At 44.3% G+C, this 20,866-nt stretch overlaps 1 protein-coding gene across 1 annotated transcript in view; it reads right to left on the reverse strand.

Annotated features, from left to right (window-relative positions):
• ALS2CL (ALS2 C-terminal like) overlaps positions 1-14,847 on the reverse strand; it is a 199,293-nt gene extending 184,446 nt beyond the window's left edge. Inside the window, exon 1 of the mRNA XM_033931834.1 lies at positions 14,758-14,847. The gene's annotated coding sequence lies outside the window, so the exon portion shown is untranslated. The remainder of the gene's footprint in view (positions 1-14,757) is intronic.
• Positions 14,848-20,866: the final 6,019 nt, after the last annotated feature.

The raw sequence follows: 20,866 nt of genomic DNA on the forward strand, positions 1-20,866 counted from the left end.
AATATGCATGAGATCTGTGTGCATGCACTGCTTTCAATGCATATTCATTGGGGAAATCCTGAAAACCCGACTGGATTGCGGCCCTCAAGGAGGGACTTTGAGTTCCCTGCTGTAGAGCGATCCGTGCAGGCAGATGGGAGCGTTCCTCCGATCGCCCCCATCTGCATATTGGAGTTTGCTGAATTCGTCGGACCTACCTGGATCGGGCTCGATTGGGCGGGTTAGTTAATCTGGCCCTTAGTGTGCTAAAGCCCCTCGATTTCCCTCCCTTTTAAGGTTTTATTTTTTCATCGTATTTAAGCTCTTACCTCTTCCCATTTTTTCTTTTTGTTCCAGTAAATCTATTTGTTTTGTTATCCCCTCCACTTTTTACTTTTAAGTTTATATTTTATCTTTAACAATACTCTGATAATTGTAAACCATTTAGGTATGTTTTTGATAAACGGTATATCAAAGGTTAAATAAACTTTGAAACTTGTGTAGGGAAGCCAAGAAATACTTTTGCTGCATTGTTTTACTCTCTGAAAGGTGAAGGGAGCAGTATTCTAAAGTGCATGAAAGTTGTTGTACCCAGAATAAATGGTATTTTGTTTGTTCAAATCTTGGTTATTTACTAGGCAATTGCTAGGTCGGGGGAGGGGTGGTGGTTCAATCTAGAGAAGGGCACGGGTACAAATTTTTCTCCGTCCCAACGGAAGGAAAAATTATGTTCTTACCTGTTAATTTTCTTTCCTTTAGACGCAGCAGATGAATCCAGAGACCAATGGGATAGCCCACATCTACCAGCAGGTGGAGATAGAGAAACTGATTAACAGGTGGTGCTATTGGCTGGCACTCTTCCTGTACCATCAGTATAGCTCCTTGCCCAAGCATTTGTAACCATCAATAGGCATAGCATGTAAAAAACTTCTTTCCCATAACAAATCTCAAAAGGCAATAATACAGAATACAACCATCAACAATAACAAACTTCGAAAGTTGCAAAAGAAAATCCAACAGTCAATATCCAGAAAGGGTAGGGCTCTGGATTCATCTGCTGCGTCTAAAGGAAAGAAAATTAACAGGTAAGAACATAGTTTTTCCTTCCTTAGCAACAGCAGCAGATGAATCCAGAGACCAATGGGATGTAGCAAAGCAATCCTCAATCTGGGTGGGAAGCAAATGCTGCCTCCGCAACAACCGAAGCACTAAATGCATCCACCGCATGCGCCCCCCACATCCAACCGGTAATGCTGAGATAAAGCACTCTCGGAAGACCAAGTAGCCGCAAGACAAAACTCTTCCAAAGGAAAAAAACCTCTGGACCGAATCCAAGAAGTAACCATCGCTCTGGCGGAATGGTCATGAAGTACTTTTCCCAACCGCTTCCCTGCCATCATGCAAGCGTAAATAATGTCCTCCTGGACCCATCGAGCAATGGAGGCTTTGGACACCGCCATACGTTTGAGGCGTCCCTTGAAGAATACAAAAAGGTGATCTAAACAACTAAAAGTCGTTAGAAACCTAGCTCGCGGAGAACGCTATGCACTTTCAAAAAATGCAGTGAATAAAGCACGTCTCCCCATTTCTCCTCCCAGGAAAAAGGAAGGACAGTGAGAGTGTCATAAAAGAAAGGATAACACCTCCTTAGAAAGAAATTATGGTACCGTCTGAACTGACCCCCCAGATTTTGTAAATCAGAAATAAGAATCCCTGCCGAACAAAGCCTGCAATTCAGAAAACTGGCCACAAGAAACCCTGTGTTCACCGGCACAGCCTTTTAGCATCTCAAAAGACAAGGATGAAATGAAGCCTTCGGTAAACTGCAAAGAAGTACCTTAAGACTATACTCCGGACAGGGCTTTCTAAGAGGTGTACAAATACACCGTACTCTGTTAAGGAACTGAACTACATACAGCGGAGAAGTAAGCAGAGAACAATATACCTAGCCCTTGTAACAAGCTAAGAATGGCCCTTGAAGCTGAAGGGAATTGAACATTAAGCCCTTGGCAATACACTTGTACCAAAAAGGAACCCTGGAAAGGTGCAACTGTTGAGAAGTACCCAAGAAAGGAAAAAACCTCCAAAGGAAGCAGAAACCACAGTTGAAGATGTCTGTATCGCCTGGATAAGAGAAGAAACAACCTGCATCGCATAACCCTTACACGTCAGCCAAGACTTTTCAACAGTACGAATATCCATGTTGATCAGACCCTAGGTGAGCAAATCCGGAGATACCAGGAAACTCAACAGTCCGGCTGTCGAAAGACTCATCAGATCCACATAGCAAGGATGGCGCAGCCAATCCAGAGATTCTACAAATGCTGCACCCTGAAAGCGAGCGTGAGATGGCCAACCCAAGTCATCATCAGCCAAGGGAAAACACTGAAAAAAGAGAAACCAGAGGCGAGAAAGAAGCCACGCTGACTCCCAAGCCCTGTGTCCGCCGAAAAAGCTAGGAAGCTTAAAATTTCGAGATGAGACCCTGAGGTCTAGTTCCAGGAGATCTCACTGCCTTACAAAGAGCTGGAACACCTGAGCCAAAATTCACAATATCCAGGATGTAGAAGATTTTACTATTACTAACCTCTACACTTTCTATAGCGTACACAGCACTGTACACCACCACATACAATAAATGAGCCATGCTCAGATTTCGCGGAGAGAAAGTCTATACAAACCCTTTTCCTGATCCGTAAAATGATCTGCCAACAGAAGAGGAAGATGAGGGTCCATCTATTGAAGTGACGTTACCCGCCAACTGAGTACAGCACTTACTGCCCAGGCTGTAGAGAAATACCACCATCATAATACTGACTGAAAAGACCTTCAGCGTCATACCGTAAAAATGGTCTGAAGCTCCAGAAACGATAGCCTGACCATGCTCCTGAGTAGAAGAATGAACAAGTACTCAGTCGCCTCTGAAGCCTAGACTCGTGGATCTGAGTATGGAAGGCACCGAGCCCACCCAACCCGCCAGCCCGGGATGTATGGTGACCAGGAGCCAGTCCAGTAAAGACCGAGGCACGCCTTTGAAAAGAGAAATCACACTGAGCCACCAAATCACACAGAGCACACAGAGGAGCCTACCAAATAATGGGAGTCCTGAGATACCGGGAACCGCCGGAACAAAAGCGACTGCTGTAGCGTTATAATGGGAAAACAAGCCGAAGTTCTCAGTGGAGTCAACAACATGGATCCTAGAACTTGCACAGAATCCCATACTCCTGGTCATGGTGACCGAAGAAGAATGCAAACCTGAGACCATTACCCATCGCCCTAGTCTCTGGGAAGAAACACATTTCTCTTCTATATGAATAAAAACAGCTTCCCGATATACCTATAAATAGTACAGGAGAAAAGAGCGCTGTGAAAATTCGAATATGCATGTCCAAAGAACTGAGGAAAAGAAACCACCCTTTCGTGGCAGTCAAATGGTCCGACTGGACAACGTCTGAATCAAGCAGAAGAAAGTAGGTGAATCGCCTGGTAGTGCCAAAACGGTACCACTGCCCTCATTATTTAAAATGTTCGTGAAGCCTTAGGTAGAGGAAATGGCATGTGGGGCATGTGGCAAAATCAAAAGCGCTGCTCCAAGAGAGGCAAGCAAACCAAGTGCTGATTCAGATTCCATAGTGAAAATGTAAATAGTCTCCCAGTTTTTCTGCAGAAATGTGCAACTCTGAGAAACCAATTCAGCAGAATGGGATCCAGCCCCAGTCTGCCCAATGCCCCCGTCTTGGGCACCATGCAGTAAGTGAAACAATGTCCCTTAGTTCCTGAAGAACTACAAGAACTGCCCTGAGGACCAGTAACACTTAAAAGGGAAACACAAAACACAGAAACTCCAAGAACGAACCGGAAACCTGAGGATGCAAAGTTGCAAGCATCCTGAAAAAAGCCTCTGACCTGACAATATAGCGCCTTCCTCCTCAAGAGAAAGCCTGAAGAGTCATTGGAAGGAGTCAAGATCCCCTCAGAATGAAGTGCAGAAGGCCCGGGAACAGCAGGAGGAGAACTAAGATCTGTAAGAAGGATCTGTAAGAAGAAAGGCACTCTTCTAAGAAAAATCCAGGTTCGCAAGGGAAAGAGGAGCATACTGGAACCATAAAAACAGGACTAACTCCATGCAACATAAGCGAAACACGTATTGTTTCATTAACTGAGGCAGACAAGGAGTTGGGCTTATAGAAGTAAGTGACTCACCCAGGGTCAGAAGTAGCTGTAGAACGCTGTCTGCCAATTATGTCTAGCACCTGCCATGAGAAAATGGCAGTGGTAAGATCTCGTGCAACAGGCTGTGCACCACAGAGGCTCCGCTACCTTAGAAATAAAGACAGCCCTGCCCACACAAAAAAAGAAGTGCCACCGTGCTCCCAAACTGCGCCCCAATAGATTATCACAACACCAGAAACGGAAATTATTTCTATAACGCTACCACAATGCATCTTCTGGCCACCCTGTGCAGAGAAAAGCTGAACTGGGCAGTGGAGCATAAACTGAAGTCTCTCTCCAATATGCTCTCAGGCCTAAGATGCATGACCACCAAGTTACGAGAAGCGCATCAAATAAACACTCACCAAGTCCCCAAGTGCTGCATCAAAGCAAAATGGGGCTGCACAACCTCCAACGCATGGAGGCCTAGGTTCACTAAACTCACCGATCTGGATCGTTGTTGGGCAATTCGTGACCGAGTTTTGCCGAGCGACCGATTCACTACAGATTCAGCATGCAAATGATCTGATTGGACGCACGCCCACAAGCGATCTCGAGGATCGCTGTAGAGCGATCGAGACGCATGCGCAGATTTTCCGTGTTGGTTGTAGATGCCATTTGCGCATGCGCTTGCTCTTCGCATAAACGAGCTCAAAGTAAAGGGGGAGGGGTGGCTGCAGTTTACTTGCTGGCCCTACGAGTGGACATTTTAAAAGGAATGATTTTTGTGCAGCCAGATTATGGAACAGAACACGCTTTAAACCCGTGGATTAAAAGCATGGGCTAGCACTGTGCTTTTTGCAGAATATATAAAAAAGGAGTTCGTATGCATATGTATAGATATTTTACAGTTTTGCAGTTTTACAGTTTTATATTTTTTATTTTGATGGTTGGGGTTGTAACCTCGATACTGGGATTTCAGGGCAGCAGAGAGCAGGAAAGTCGTCAAGGGCAGTAAGCGACTGATCCTCAGCAGTCGCTTCATTTCAGATCGGCAAACCCAATCGGCGTTTCTTCTTCTGCTTAGTGAATCGATGGCCTCCTACTTATGCATGCCATGTCCCCTCATTTGCATGGATCGGATCGGGTGGGAGATTGATCGGGCAGGTTAGTGAATCGGGTCGAGGAACGATCGCAAACTGGTCGGGACACGATCGGTGAGTTTAGTGAATCTAGGCCTAAATCCTTGCCAAAAGCTGATGAGTTCCAAAATGCACTTCTATTTGTTGTATCGTCTCTGGCATTGCTAAGGATCTTCAGATTGCCGTTGTGGTAAATAGCTCACAATATGGCTCCATTCTTCAATGATCCTTATAAACTTTTTATACACCCATTAAGTGTTTATATCATAATATTTAATTTACTTGTGTTTTAAACATGTCTTGTGATAACCATATAGAGGTCAAATGGATGACTTAGCTTTCAAATGCAGAAGTTTAAAAGTGCATAAAAACATCACGTCAATAGTCATAAATTAGAAGTTCAGATTAAACACATATACAGAGTCATAGCATATACATAACAATGAGACCAAATTTAGGCCACAAACAAATCAAGCAAGCAGGGTTATACTAGGATCATGGAGTTATTCAGACTATTGATCCCATCTCAGCTATTAGTCACCAAAGGCTTGCCTAAAGAGAAAAATTTCAAGGTCTCTTTTGAAAAACTCGAATGTTTTCTAATCTTAAATGAGGGAGTGAATTCCATAAGGCGGGTGCCAAGAAATAAAAAGCAGTTTCTCTCATGATATCTAGACGTGTTCTAGATGGCCTTTTAATGCTGCAGGAAAAAATGGCCTTACCACATGTGAAAACCCAGCAGGAATTACAAAACAATTTTTGATTTTGAGAGCTTAGCGCACCTGTTGGCTGACAAAGAATTAGCAGGTTAACCAGATATTATGGTTTACATTGAGAACATAAGAGTTGCCTTAGTAGGACAGACCAAAGGTCGATCAAGCCCAGTGTCCTGTTTCCAACAATAGCCAATCCAGGTCACAAATTCCTGGCAAGATCCCAAAAAAGGAAAACAGATTTCGTGCTGCTTATTCTAGAAATAAGCAGTGGTTTTTCCCGTCTATTTTAATACTGTCTTGTGGACTTTTCTTTTAAAAGATTATCTAAATCTTTTTTAAACCTTACTAAGCTAACTGCTTTCACCATATTATCTGGCGACAAATTCCAGAGTTTAATTACATGTTGAGTGAAGAAATATCTTCTTTGGTTTATTTTAAATCTACTACTTAGCTTCATTGTGTGCATCTTCGTCCTAGTGTTTTTGGTAAGAATAAACAAGCAATTCACCTCTGCTGTTCCACTCCACTCAGTATAGTACTTTATAGACCTCTATCCCTTGAGCCATCTCTTCGCAAAGCTGAAAAGCCCCAGCACCTTTAGCCTGTCCTCCTAGGGAAGTCGTCCCAAACCGTTTATCATTTTTGTCAATCTTCCATGTACCATTTCTAATTCCACTATAGTATTTAGAAATGCAGTGACCAGAATTGCACGTGGTATTTGAGGTATGGTTGCACCATGGAACGATACAAAGGCATTATAACATATTTCATTTTTGTTTTCCATTTGCTTCCTAATGATTCCTAATATTTGACAGTATTTACTTTCTTAGCCACCACAGCCCACTCAGCAGAGGGTTTCAACTTATCAGGTTGTGATAGGCCAGAGCACGCTACAGGGGTTCAAGGAAGGTTTAGATAGGTTCCTAAAGGATAAGGGGATTGAGGGGTACAGATAGAAGTAGAGGTAGGTTATAGGAATAGTCAGGGACCACTTCACAGGTCATAGGCCTGATGGGCCGCCGCGGGAGCGGACCGCTGGCCGCGATGGACCTCTGGTCTGACCCAGTGGAGGCAACTTCTTATGTTCTTATCAACGATGACACCCAGATTCTTTTCCTGAGCGGTGACTCCCAATGTGTTAACCTTGTATCATGTAGCTATAGTTTGGGTTCCTCTCTCCCACTTGCTCACGTTAAATATCATCTGCCATTTTGATGCCCAGTCGCGTCAGTTCCTCTTGCAATTTTTCACAATCCTCGGGCGATTTAACAACTTTGAGTTATCAGCAAATTTAATTCCCTCACTAGTTACTCCCATCGCTAGATCATTTATAAATATGTTCAAAAGCAGCAGTCCCAGATTGCTAACCAGCTAGGTAAGTATATAAAGTTAGAACCTCCCCAAAAAAGGCTGTCTTAACTTCCCCCCCTCTTTTACGTATGCATAGCGTGGGTTTAAGCGCTGGCAGCAGCGGCAACTGCTCCGACGCTCATAGGAATTCTATAAGTGTCGGAGCAGTTACCACCGCTGCCGGCGCTAAAACCCACGCTATGCATTTGTAAAAGAGGGGTTTCATGCACTAATCCCCTCTTCTACGAAACTGCGATAGCAGTTTCTAGCGCAGAGAGCCACGCTGAATGGCCCGCGCAGCTCCTGACGCTCAATGAGTTCCTATGAGCGTCGGGAGCAGCGCAGGCCATTTAGTGCGTCTCTCTGCGCTCGAAACTGCTATCGCAGTTTTGTAAAAGGAGGCCTAAGTTTAATCGGGCACTGGAATGAATACTGTCTGGTGCCCGGTTAAACTCATATTGGAGCTGGCAGCCCCCAATCCTCCATTCCACCCCCAAAGAAAATAAAATCTGCCCCAACCCCCTCCTCACCTCCATAAGCCCCGTGGGTCTATCAGGAGATGTCCTTGGTGGTCTCGATGGAAATTGGGCAGGAGTAATGTTCACTCACTACCAAGTATTAATTCGTTGAGGGCCCTTAGGCACACAAGTACACTGGGCCCCCTGCCCCGCCCCGCCCCACCCCACCATGTGCCCAGGTGGAAATAGGAAGCTGCGTCAGAGGGAAGCTTTGGGCAAGCAGCACCGCTTGCAAAATTACAGTTCCCATTACCTTTTTTTACCCACGTTGCATGCTTGTCTTACTTTCCAACGATGGGGGGGGCCCACGTTGCCGATCGGGATGGGGCCCACATTGCCGATCGATGCTGGAGGGGCCCATCGCCATTTGGAAAAAACAATGTTGATGCCCTCCTACATCGGGCCCCCCTGACCATTTCGGGCCCTAGGCACGTGCCTACTGGGCCTATTGGTTAATCCTGCCCTGCTCACTTCTGCCCAGCACTGCCTCCTCTTGAAATTGGTTGCCACAACCTCTAGCATCAGCATCATTGTGCGTGACAAAAAAGAACAAACCATCTTGTCCTTACCTATTTCTTTAAAATAAGTAAGGAGCAATGTAACATAAGAACATAAGATTTGCCGCTGCTAGGTCAGACCAGTGGTCCATCGTGCCCAGCAGTCCACTCATGCGGCGGTCCTTAGGTCAAAGACCAGTGCCCTAATTGAAACAAGCCTTACATGCGTACATTCTGGTTCAGCAGAAACTTGTCTAACCTTGTCTTGAATCCCTGGAGGGTGTTTTTCCCTATAACAGCCTCCAGAAGAGCGTTCCAGTTTTCTACCGCTCTCTGGGTGAAGAACTTCCTTACGTTTGTACGGAATCTATCCCCTTTTAACTTCAGAGAGTGCCCTCTCATTCTCCCTACCTTGGAGAGGGTGAACAACCTGTCTCTATCTACTAAGTCTATTCCCTTCATTATCTTGAATGTTTCGATCATGTCCCCTCTCAATCTCCTCTTTTCAAGGGAGAAGAGGCCCAGTTTCTCTAGCCTCTCACCATACGACAACTCGTCCAGTCCCTTAACCATTTTTGTCGCTCTTCTCTGGACCCTTTCGAGTAGTACTATGTCCTTTTTCATGTACGGCGACAAGTGTTGGACGCAGTATATATCAAATGCTGCAGACAATTCCAGAGACACCACCAGAGCAATGATTCTTTTATCTAATTGTTTTCAGATGTAACTAATCATGAATACCAGGGTTGCTTCAGTGCTGTTTATCTCTCAAAATCCTGACTGTCGTGGGTGAATCAGGTTCCTCTTTTATCTATAAAATATTTTAGTTGCAACAGAACTGTTTTTTTCCGTTATATTAGAAACAAATGCTATATTTGAGAGTGGTCTATGATTTTCAGGTTGAGAGGGATCTAATAAAGGTTTCTTTAATATTGGATGAACCAAAGCTTTTTCCAAGCATGATGGCAATTCTCCCGAAGTAAGACTAGAATTTATCATCACTGCTAGATAAGGACGTTGGAGTATAGTGGAGTACACATGAGAGGGGAGCGGCTGCTGTAGTGAGTCCAACTGAGACCAGCGAGAAAGAAGAGAGCTTTGGAGAAGCCTCATGTGCATTCTGGTCCAAGGAACCTCCTCTATGGTCACCACCATCGACCCCAGGACATGTAGATAATGCCACACCATGGAAGCCGGCCTCTGGAACAGCTCCAAAAACAGCTTCTAAAGCTTTAGTCTGCTTGGCTCTGGAAGAAACACTTGGATCAAGATTGTGCCGCACAAGACTCTTAGGTACTCTGGGTGCTGAGTCTAGGGTTGCCAGATTTTCCAACCGGAAAATCTGGACCCCCCCTAGACCCGCCCCCCAGGCTCACCCAGTTCCCGACCTGTAATGTCCCAACCCCACCCCCAATCTCGCTCTTGCCCACCTCCCACTGCCTGCTCTAGTGGGGCAGGAGGAAATACACGCATGCACAGATGTCAAGCGATGACATCATGCGTCATCTGCGCATGCACGGATGCCCTCCTGCCCGACATTGGTTTCTTCAAAGCTTTTCAAAACCCGGAATAAGTGGTGGGTTTTGAAAAGCCTTCCGGACCCCTAGACATGTCCTCAACAGAAGCTACAATTAGTCGTACTGCAAGTATAACCGAAAGTTTAACGAGACTGCCTAGACGGAACTTGTACGTTGTGACTAAGGGTCTAAGAGGCAAAAAGGTATACAAAGTGACCAGATAACCACTGCAGGGACAAAGTACAGACCCACACACACTCCCCTAGTGATCACTGAACCTCTCCCCCTTCCCCCCCCCCACAGCCATAAAAACTGGAATAAAAATATACATTTCTGCCTCCAGAACATCAGCACCTTGGCATAGGAAAGCCTAGTAGAGCTGCACAGAGGTGGCTTAAGTGGTCTGGGGGGTGGGCTAGCAAAACATAGAGAGGAAGACCCAGGCCCATAAGCCACTCTAATCACTGCATTCATGATGAAACATGTGTATCCACTAAAACCCTTTTGTAGTGCCATATAGGTGGCACCTGCAGCCATAAGGGCTATTGAGGGTTGTAGACAGGTGGGTCTAGTAGGTTTTGGGGGAATCACCATGACCTATAAGGGTGTTGTGGTGAGATGTTTATATGGCACCCTTTTTGTGAAGTTCGCAGCAGTGCCCTGTAAGGTGCCCCACTACTGTGTTGTCATGTCTGGGTGTCCAATCCATCACTTTGCTGGCCCCTCCCACGTCCAAAAGGTCTTGTTCTAGGCGTTTTTGACTTGGACAAATTTTTGGATGAGAATGGGATCTGGCCGATCAAACAGCTGGACATATACTTAGATGATTTTCAAAGACAGAAAATATTTTGGCCGTATTTTTTCGGGAATAGACTTTAGACCCTGCTGACTTTGGGCGACTAGCGACTCAGACTGAAAACGAACTTAGACGCTTTTTTTATTATGCCCCTCGACGCCTTTAAGAAGGCAGACCAAGAGGGGATATAGTACTGCTCCAGTTTGCTTACATCAGTTGCAGGCATGGATTACATTATGATAAGGCTGCTTTGAACATTGGATCCAAGCCTAGCAAAACTGTACAGAGCCAGACTAACCTATCTATAAATGTGCCAAAAAAAAAAAAAGCCATATTGCTTAATACACAGTCTTATAATATTTTTCACATAGGAAAATCCCAATAAACAGTACACATTCCCTATTATGCCAAAAAGTAAAATCCCAGTCTTTAAGGATCTTCAGACCACCACTGAGTGTCTTAACTTCAAGTGGCTTAATTCTTCATTGATCCTGCTGGAGTATATAATAATAATAATAATAGCTTTATTTATGTCCAGTCATACTTTTTCAGTTCAAGACGGTGTACAACAAAAAGTGCTGTAAGGACAGCGAGGTAACATCAATTAGAATTGGGGAGGGATAGAAAGACAGTTACCATATTTTTCGCTCCATATGACACACTTTTTTCCACCCAAAAGTGGGTGGAAATGTCGGTGTGTCTTATACACCGAAGATACAAATCTTTTACCCCTCCCCCCCGTCGTACCTTTTTAAAAGCTCCCTCCAGTTGTACTTTGTGAAAAACATTGCTTGGTGGTCCAGCGGTGTATGTCCCTTCCCCCGTCGTACCTTTTTACATGCCGCTTATAGCCTGGTGGTCCAGCGGTGTATCGGCCGGCAGAGCGAGAGTTCCGTGCTCCTGCCCGGGCTGGCGCCGCTTCCTGAATGGCTACAGTCAGTTCTCATGGGGCTCGTGAGAACTGATTGCAGCCATTCAGGAAGTGGCGCCGGTCCAGGCAGGAGCGCGGAACGCTCGCTATGCCGGCCGATACACCGCTGGACCACCAGGCTATAAGCGGCATGTAAAAAGGTATAACGGGGAGAGGGACATACACCGCTGGACCACCAAGCAATGTTTTTCACAAACTAAAAATGGGGAATAAAACAGAAATGACCATGTTTCTTTATTAGGTTGTGATTACAATGTCTGAAAAAGCCAATCTTTGAGAAGCAGAACACCCACCAAGGTTAAGAGACTGAAATGCCACTTAGTGTTAAGAGTTGAAAGGAGTTACTGTATCTCAACCCACGCTACTTAAATTCTAGGAAAGCTAAAAGTACAGGGCCTATGTTCTGTCAAGATGAGACATTAGCAGAGTGACCCTGGAGATGATGGCGGAAAAGGTTCACCCATCTAGTCTGCCCTCCTTTCTTCCTCTCTGGCTTTCTTCCAGCTTCAGCAGAAGAACCTTAAAAATTTGCATACTTAAATGAACATCAATCCCCCCCAATGTCTTTATGCCTTCCATGAGGACAATTTTCAAAGATGAAGGATGAAGTCGTTTATACTGATAAACCAGTTGCCCAAAAATTACTCTTACACAATCCAGCTTATAAGTACTTGCGTGAGTACTTCTGCAGTAGCTTTTATGAGAGTGACATGCTTTATTTTTGCACTCTTTGAGAACTCCAGCACTCTGTTAGAGAGAAGCTTCAGGTTATGTGCTGCTTGTTTTAGAGCACTATAAGAACTCCTATGTTATATAGGAGCTATATGTGTGACATGCTGTGCATTTGCTTTGTATGAGAACTCCAGTTTATGTTAGAAAGGAAGTTCAGTTATATCCTGCATATGTTAGAGCTGCACGAGTATAGCCGGGGAAGGGGGGACAGGGTGCAGAGTCTGGCAGGGAGTGAGGGGGCTGGGTGCAGAGCCTGGTATATATTAGTACACAATTTAGTTCAGAATGTTTTTTTTCTTGTTTTCCTCCTCTAAATCTAAGGTGCGTCTTATGGTCAGGTGCGTCTTATGGAGCGAAATATACATATGTGATGAGGTGGAATAGGGAAGGAGGAAGAGGTGTGTAAGATGAGGTAGGTATCGCGTAGATTTGGAGGATCAGGTGAATTTGTCAAATAGGTGAGTTTTTAGTGATTTTCTGAAAGAGTGGTAGAAACATAGAAACATAGAAAAAAGCAGCAGAAAAGGGCTATAGCCCACCAAGTCTGCCCATTCCAAGTATCCCCTCCCCTGAATTTACTCCCTTAAAGATCCCACGTGAGTATCCCATTTTCTCTTAAAATCCGTCACGCTGCTGGCCTTTATCACCTGGAGTGGGAGTCTGTTCCAATGATCCACTACTCTTTCGGTGAAGAAGTACTTCCTGGAGTCGCCATGAAACTTCCCTCCCCTGATTTTCAGCGGATGCCCTCTGGTGGTCGTTAGAGAGTTCAGGATTAGGTCACTTAAGGTGTTCTTCCAGACCCCTGCTTGAAAGGAGCGTGTTCTGTTGAGGAATCTCTTGAATTTGCATCCAGTGGGGAAAGCAACAGCAGTGTTCTGCGTGAGAAGCGGAGTTTGTCCTGCAGAGTGAGGTGTTTCAGGAGGTAGGTGGGCGCGGTGCCAATAAGAGTCTTGAAGCAGAGACAGCCGAATTTGAAAATTATTCTTGCCTCTATAGGTAGCCAGTGGAGTTTCTTGTAGTATGGGGAGATGTGGTCAGATTTTTTCAGGCCAAAGATTAGGCGGACGGCTGTGCTCTGGAAATGTGCAGGTACTTAGCTTTTAGTATCTGCATATTTCAATGTACTTCATGCTATGAATGACTAAGAAAAAAAAAACTTTAAAAACCATATCAAAAATTATATATACTCCAGCAGGATCAATGAAGAATTAAGCCACTTGAAGTTAAGATACTCGGTGGTAGTCTGAAGATCCTTAAAGACTGGGATTTTACTTTTTGGCATAATAGGGAATGTGTACTGTTTATTAAAAAGAAAAAAGGCCAGAAATTGGGGGGAAATGCTACAAATCTGAAAATGAACTGAAGTTAAAATCTCATACTAGACTCTGCTTCATAGGGCTGCCATGGGATGTTGGTACAGGCAGTCCCAAAGCTACAGACGCCTGACTTAACTACAATTCATCTTAAGAACGTGCTTGTGGCTTCATTTGATTTCACTGAGCAGTATTTCCAGTGACATAGACTCCTACACTTCTCCTGCAGCAGATTCAGGAATGAGGCAGGCCACATTAAGAACAGTTTGTGGTTGTGCATGCTGTACTTTAAAGGGAACACTGATTAAGGACAGTTAGCCCTTTTGTCAGCTGAGAGCAGAGGGAAGCAACAAGAATTTTAAAATCTATCAGTTCTGAGTTACCTAAAAATCCAACTGAAGAATAGCTTTTAAAACATAACTTATTCTTAACCCAGGGACTGCCTGTACTTCAGAAGCAGTGTTCACAGCCACCACACATAGGAACAATTAGTCATCAACTAAGAGCGCCATCTACTGGCTAGGTTCAGGATGCATGCATGCATAGTAGGGTTAGAAAGAAAGATGCAGCTTGTGACTTGTGACCTTCAATTATATCAATTTACTGGTTTGGCTAAATAGAGGTGTGAAGAAAAGCATATAAATGTGCAAAAATGTCCGGGTAACTGAATGAAAAGCTATGACGGACCATTTCCAATTGAATCAGGATCCTAAAGGGACTGGGCAAACTCAATAAAAATGATGTAATAAATGCGTCTACACATCCAATCACAACCTGAAAATGTGTTGCTCTTCTTTCGCATTGTTTAAGCCAGCAAAGAAAGCATGCTATGCTAAAACCTTTAAGTAGCGTGTTCAATGAGAATGCTTTATTAAACACCTCCTAATAGAAAATATCTAATCGGCAAAACCTCTGTATGATATGGTGCTCAGTTATGACAGAAGAGAGAAACGTTGCAGCCGGTCCCAACACGTCTGTATACCAACCCTAAAATGATCGACTTACAGCAAGGAAAGGAGTGTGGCTGAACTAATCACTTCATTAGCTCAGCAAAAAAGTTCAACATACAAAGAAAAAAAAATACCCAGTTGTTAAAAGGTTTCCTTACCCCTTTGTTCAGATTCCTCTTCAGCCTTTTTCAGTGCTAGTCCATGTGACAAGTTGCTCTAACTTTTTTCACTTTACTATTTTGCTAAGGAGGAAAACAAGGAAGTATTGCTGCCTTTTTGACAGCCTATCCCAAGGTGCACTGCAGACATTCCTTGTCGACATGGCAACAAGTGGCAGCCATCCAGGCCCTGGCTGCTCACCAGAAAAACATAAAAAAACAAAACCAAGCTGCTCAACACTTTGCACTTTTACCTAGCTACAGTGCATGATGGGCTTTATTCAGTCCTGATGGTTTTTAGCCCTCCAATTAATGAGCTAAACTAAACATTTGAGTTTTTCCTTTTGGGATCCAATCCGCACACATGTGTGACATTTTGTACCAGAGACACCAAGGGTGGCCTATCCCAAAGCTAGAGATTTATCTCCAGAATGCTGGAGGTTTTTCTCATGGGCCCAATCATGTCTAGAAGTAGTTCTAGCATATGTCCATGCCAAAAAAAACACTACCATATTCTAATCAATATATAGAAAATAAAACTCTATTATATATTAATATGATTGCTGTGTGAGCTTCTGGGAGAACGGGATAGAAATCAAAATAAATAAATAAATATACTGATAATATGTGTGCTGGTCTCACCATATTCATTTGCTATATTTATTTTATGTAATTATATAGATATACAGTATATACACAATGACTTGTACAAATCTCATAATGCACCAGAATAGAGTGGTCAGAAATCCAGGCCTGTCTCAAATATCCAGCCTGGAATTAGGTAATTTGGTATCTCTGGCCTCCACCCTTATCATGTTTGTGAACAGTACCCTTGTAACTATCCCCCGATATTCAGTGGGGCATAACTGGCTGGGAATGGTTTGGATAGGATGGGGAGAGCTTTGACAGGAACTTCAGTAAATGGAACCTAAGGACCGTGTTGGGTGGACTTCCAGGGTATGTCCCAGAAATGCCCCCCAAAAAAGACATCTTGGTGGGGGTGCCGGCAGTTCTCTGCCCCCCCCCCCATGCCATGCTCACGCCCTCCCTTCCCCATCCCCCATACCTAACATGCCCATTTATTTTTTTTTTCATCATCTCGCCCCCAATTTCTTCCATTCATTTTTCATGTACACATAATATCTTATTAATTCATTATGATAACCATAAAATTTTTTTAAAAACTACAAAGCAAACTATACACATAGAAAATGTTAATTATCATTTATATTTGGGGGGTTTCAAAGATGTCAAGGCAGATGACTTTAAAATATGCAATGTCACCTCAGTAACTATAGAAAAATAGACAAATATAGTGCAAAATATAGACAACAGATATAAATTCTCAAAACTGACACATTTTGATCATTAAATTGAAAATAAAATCATTTTTCCTACCTTTGCTGTCTGGTGATTTCATGAGTCTCTGGTTGCGTTTCCTTCTGACTGTGTATCATTTCTTTCTTTCTTTCATTTCTTTCTTTCTGCACTCAGGCCCAACAATTGTCCCTTTCTATTCCCTCCCTCCTTCCTTCCTATGTCCTTAGTGCTCCCAGTGCCTCCTTCCTATGTCCTTAGTGCCCTTTCCTATGTTCTCAGTGCCCTCAGTGCCTCCTTTCTATGTCCTTAGTGCCCCCCAGTGCCTCTTTCCTATGTCCTTAGTGCCCCTTCCTGTGTCCTTAGTGCCCCCTTCCCATGTCCTCAGTGCCTCCTTCCTATGTCCGTAGTGCCCCCAGTGCCCCCTTCCCATGTCCTCAGTGCCTCCTTCCTATGTCCTTAGTGCCTCCAGTGCCTCCTTCCTATGTCTTTAGTGCCCCCAGTGCCTCCTTCCCATGTCCCCCTCACTGCCTTCCAGACTTTGTTCCCCCCCAACCCCCGAAGCCAGCCTGCCTACCTGCCTCCCTCCTTCCCTCCCTGTCATGCCAAAGCCAGCCTGCTTGCCTGCCTACCTCCTTCCCTCCCTCCAGTGCCCGATTAAAAAACCCCCAAGTGGAAGGAGATAGGAGGTGTAGAGAATCTTCTATGCAATTCCTCTCAGTATCAGATTACCATGAAACTTCAAAAGCTGTTTATACAATGTTTGGAGCACTACAATCCACTCTAACTGCCAACTCCCTTGCAGACTTCTTCAACAACAAGATTCAAACATTAAGATCAACTTTACCTACTAGGACCAACTCCCTCGAACAATTCCCCATTCTCCCAGACACGGACACATCTTACTCAGACTCTGGTATAACTAACCCAGACCCAGGATCCAGAACAAACCTTAGCTGGAAACAATTCACACCAATTGACTGGCAAACCTTTAACACTTACTACAACAAATACACCCACTCCTTCTGTAAATTGGACACATGTCCCCCAAACATCATGAAAACTGCCCCGAGCCACTTCAAAGCAAACATGATGACATGGATCAACTCCCTTCTATCCACAGGAAATTTCCCGCCAGAGCAAGGTCACATCATGATTACCCCTATTATTAAAAACGCAAAAGAATCACCAAATTCCCCATCCAACTACAGACCGATCGCAAGCATCCCCCTATTCACCAAAATAGCAGAAGGGGTGGTAAAGGCTGAACTCTCCTCATACCTAGATAAATTCAACATCCTAAGCGACTATCGATCAGGCTTTCGCGCAGACCACAGCACCGAAACCATCATAGCCGCCCTTCTTGACCATCTCCACACACTCTTTAGCCAAGGCTCTAATGCCTTGATCATACAACTAGACCTAAGCAGTGCCTTTGACCTGGTCGACCACACCATTCTCCTGGATTGTCTGACACACATAGGCATCTCTGATCAGGTCCTCAACTGGTTTCAGGGGTTCCTAAAAAATAGATCCTACAAAGTACTCCAGAACAACTCTTTCTCGTACAGCTGGGACAACACCTGCGGGGTCCCGCAGGGCTCCCCACTATCCCCCACTCTGTTCAATATCTACCTGGCCTCCCTAGGCAACCTCCTACTTACCCTCAAGCTCAAATTTTTCATCTATGCCGACGATATCACAATACTCATCTCTTTTACCTGTTTCTCACCAGAACTACTCGATTACATTACAAACATCCTCAACCAGATTGAACTCTGGATGCTAGCATTCAGGCTGAAACTAAACTCCGACAAAACAAAATTCTTCCTTGCCACCCCCGACAAAATCAAGGATACCACAATTCAACTGAAAGGAAGGACTTTCCCCCTCGAAAACACAGTAAAAATTCTAGGAGTCACGCTCGATAAAAATTTATCCTTAGAAACTCACACCGACCTCATCGTCAGGAAATGTTTCTCGGTACTCTGGAAACTACGCACCATAAAAAAATACTTCAACAACACCGCTTTCAGCCTACTAGTGCAATCTGCCATTCTCAGCATACTAGACTACTGTAATATTATCTACCTGAACTCCACAAAGAAAACTGCCAGGAGACTAAAACTGATCCTAAACACCGCCGTTCGTCTCATCTATGGCCTAAAGAAATGGGAACATATCACCCCTTTCTATCACCAACTTCACTGGCTGCCTTTTGAATCCAGAGTACTTTTCAAATTCGCATGCTTCTGCTACAAATCGGTAAATGGCCTCTCGCCAAGATACATCAACCCCCTCTTTAACCTTTGCTGCACCAACAAAAAATCCCGCAGAATTCAACTGTTTGCCTACCCCTCGCTAAATCTTTGTCATCTCAAAAGATTCCTAGACAAAACCTTTGCCTTCCTAGCAGCCAAGATGAACCCATGGCTCGCCCAAATAATACTCGAGGCCCCCACTTACCTCAGCTTCAGAAAAACACTCAAAACTTACCGATTCAACAAACAAGACCCGTAACCGCCCCCCTTCCGGCATTACCGGGCCCCACGTGCGGCCCTCTCCCCCCTTCCTAAACGCTTTCTTCCCTCTCTTCTACCCTCTCCCTTCTGCATCAGCCAAGTTCGGCTAAATGTGTTGTAAATCGGCATGTCAATGCGGATCCTAATGTAATTGTTGTGAACCGCCTAGAACTCGAAGGGTATGGCGTTATATAAGAATAAATTATTATTATTATTATTACAAATTCAAAACTGGAAGAAAAGGGGATGATCTTCTAGAGTCTAAAAGAACAGAGAAAACAACAAGAACTTATAGAAATGACAGCCTTAAAGAAGCCAAGTTACCTGCAGCAGTCAAAAGAAACGGAAACAAACAGGGCCAGTATGGATGAAAAACAACAGGAAGAGAGAGTTCTCCCAGGCTAATGGACAACATGCAAGACATGGAGGAGAAAAGATGGAATAAAAGGATACATCAGATAGTAAAAAATTTACATCATATTTGTGAAGCAGGAGTGAATTCCATCAGTTTATTGAAGTTCTGCAGGAATATAACCGTAAACAAGTATCATCCAAGTTCTACAGCTTCCTGGTCCTCAAGAAGCAATTAGCTATTGAACTTGGTCAGAGCACTCCTTATGCCGATATCATAGCTACTCCAGGGCCAAGATTCTACATCATCTGAGTGCTACCTCCATATGTCCATATACACTGTCTAGAATTTATGCCATGTATCACATACTTACAACCCATTACTGATTATTAAAATTCATAACATTTAAAAAAACCAAAAAAAAAAACCCAGGTCCGCCGCCGCTGCTTACCTCCCTGCTGCTGCTAATCGCGGCCCAGAAGCCTTTTTCCCGACGTCAATTCTGACATCGAAGAGAACGTTCTGGGCCAGCCAGGCAGCGATTGGCTGGCCCAAAACGTCTTCTCCAACATCAGAATTGACATCAGGAAGAAGGCTTCTGGGCTGCGATTAGCAGTAGCAGGGAGGTAAGCAGCAGCGGCGGACCTGGGTTTTTTTTAAATCGGGCGCTGGAGTGAGGCTTTTTTTCACATGGCAGGGAGGGACAGGAAGCAATCGCCTGTCCCATTGTCCCCACGCACAGGTTCGGGACACTATCCCTGAAAACGGGACATTTCGGTGTCCCGAAGCTGTGTATGGGGACAACAGGACAGGGGATCCCAAAACGGGATGGTCCAGTTCAAAACGGGACGCATGGTCACCTTACCCATACCTCTTTAAACTCTTCGCTAGTGTGAGCAATTACTCTAGCCTACTGCTCCCTCTAATATCACTTTCGGGTCACAGGGCCAGGAAGTGATGTCAAAGAAAGCCAATGCCAGCGCAAGCAGCAGGCCAGAGAAGCTGCTCGCGCTGGCGAAGATTTAAAGAGGTACAGGGGTGGAAAGGGAGGGTGTGAGTGTGGCCTGGGAGGGTGGCGTGGAAGGAGTGGGGGGGTGAAGGGTGTGGGGCAATACTCCCCCGGGCACCTCCTACCCTCGCTACACCACTGATGGTGGGACTGATGATTGAAACAATTGATCCTGGTTTGAATTAGCCAAAATATTCTGACAGTGACACTTTTCTTGCTTCTTAGGTAGAAAGAGCAGTGAGTATTGCTCAGTTTTTCCTAACTGCAGGGATTTTTCACCTGTTGCCATTATAGGCATATGGCTGTCACACAAGTTTGACAACCTGTTATAAAATTATTCATTTTAATCACATAAATAGGTTCAGTTCTGTGAACTCTCTGAAGTGTTATTAATATTGTTTCCAGGATGCTGCCTTGCTTTGTTCCATTTCTATGAAGCTGTCAATCTGAACTGCCCCATATTTAATTCCACTATTCCTGCTGAGTATTCCCTGGGTGGCTGGGCACACATGTGAAGTTCAAAGAACACGTGCACGTAACCTTTTGATTAGATGTGTGCAGTTAGCTAATCAGTTGCACCAATGAACAGTCCGCGGATAATTAGCACTCTGTGCTGGATGTCTTCTGTTTTAGATGTATTGCCCTGCAATACATTTCATTAATAACAATACTGTATTCTAATATTACTAGTAGAAATAGATATTTTTTGTCTTAAAAGAGTTAATGCTATTACTATTTAACTAGGGTCAATGATAAAATGTGGGGTTTACAACAATTGAAAGTCGTCTAAAGAGATTTGCATCTGCTTTACATACTACTATTATAAATCATTTCTATAGTACTACTGGTGCACTAATGAAATGATACTGTGGAGCAGTGGTTAAAGCTACAGCCTCAGCACTCAGGTTG

The sequence above is a fragment of the Geotrypetes seraphini genome, chromosome 2 (assembly GCF_902459505.1).
Source record: "Geotrypetes seraphini chromosome 2, aGeoSer1.1, whole genome shotgun sequence".
Taxonomy (NCBI): Eukaryota; Metazoa; Chordata; class Amphibia; order Gymnophiona; family Dermophiidae; genus Geotrypetes; species Geotrypetes seraphini.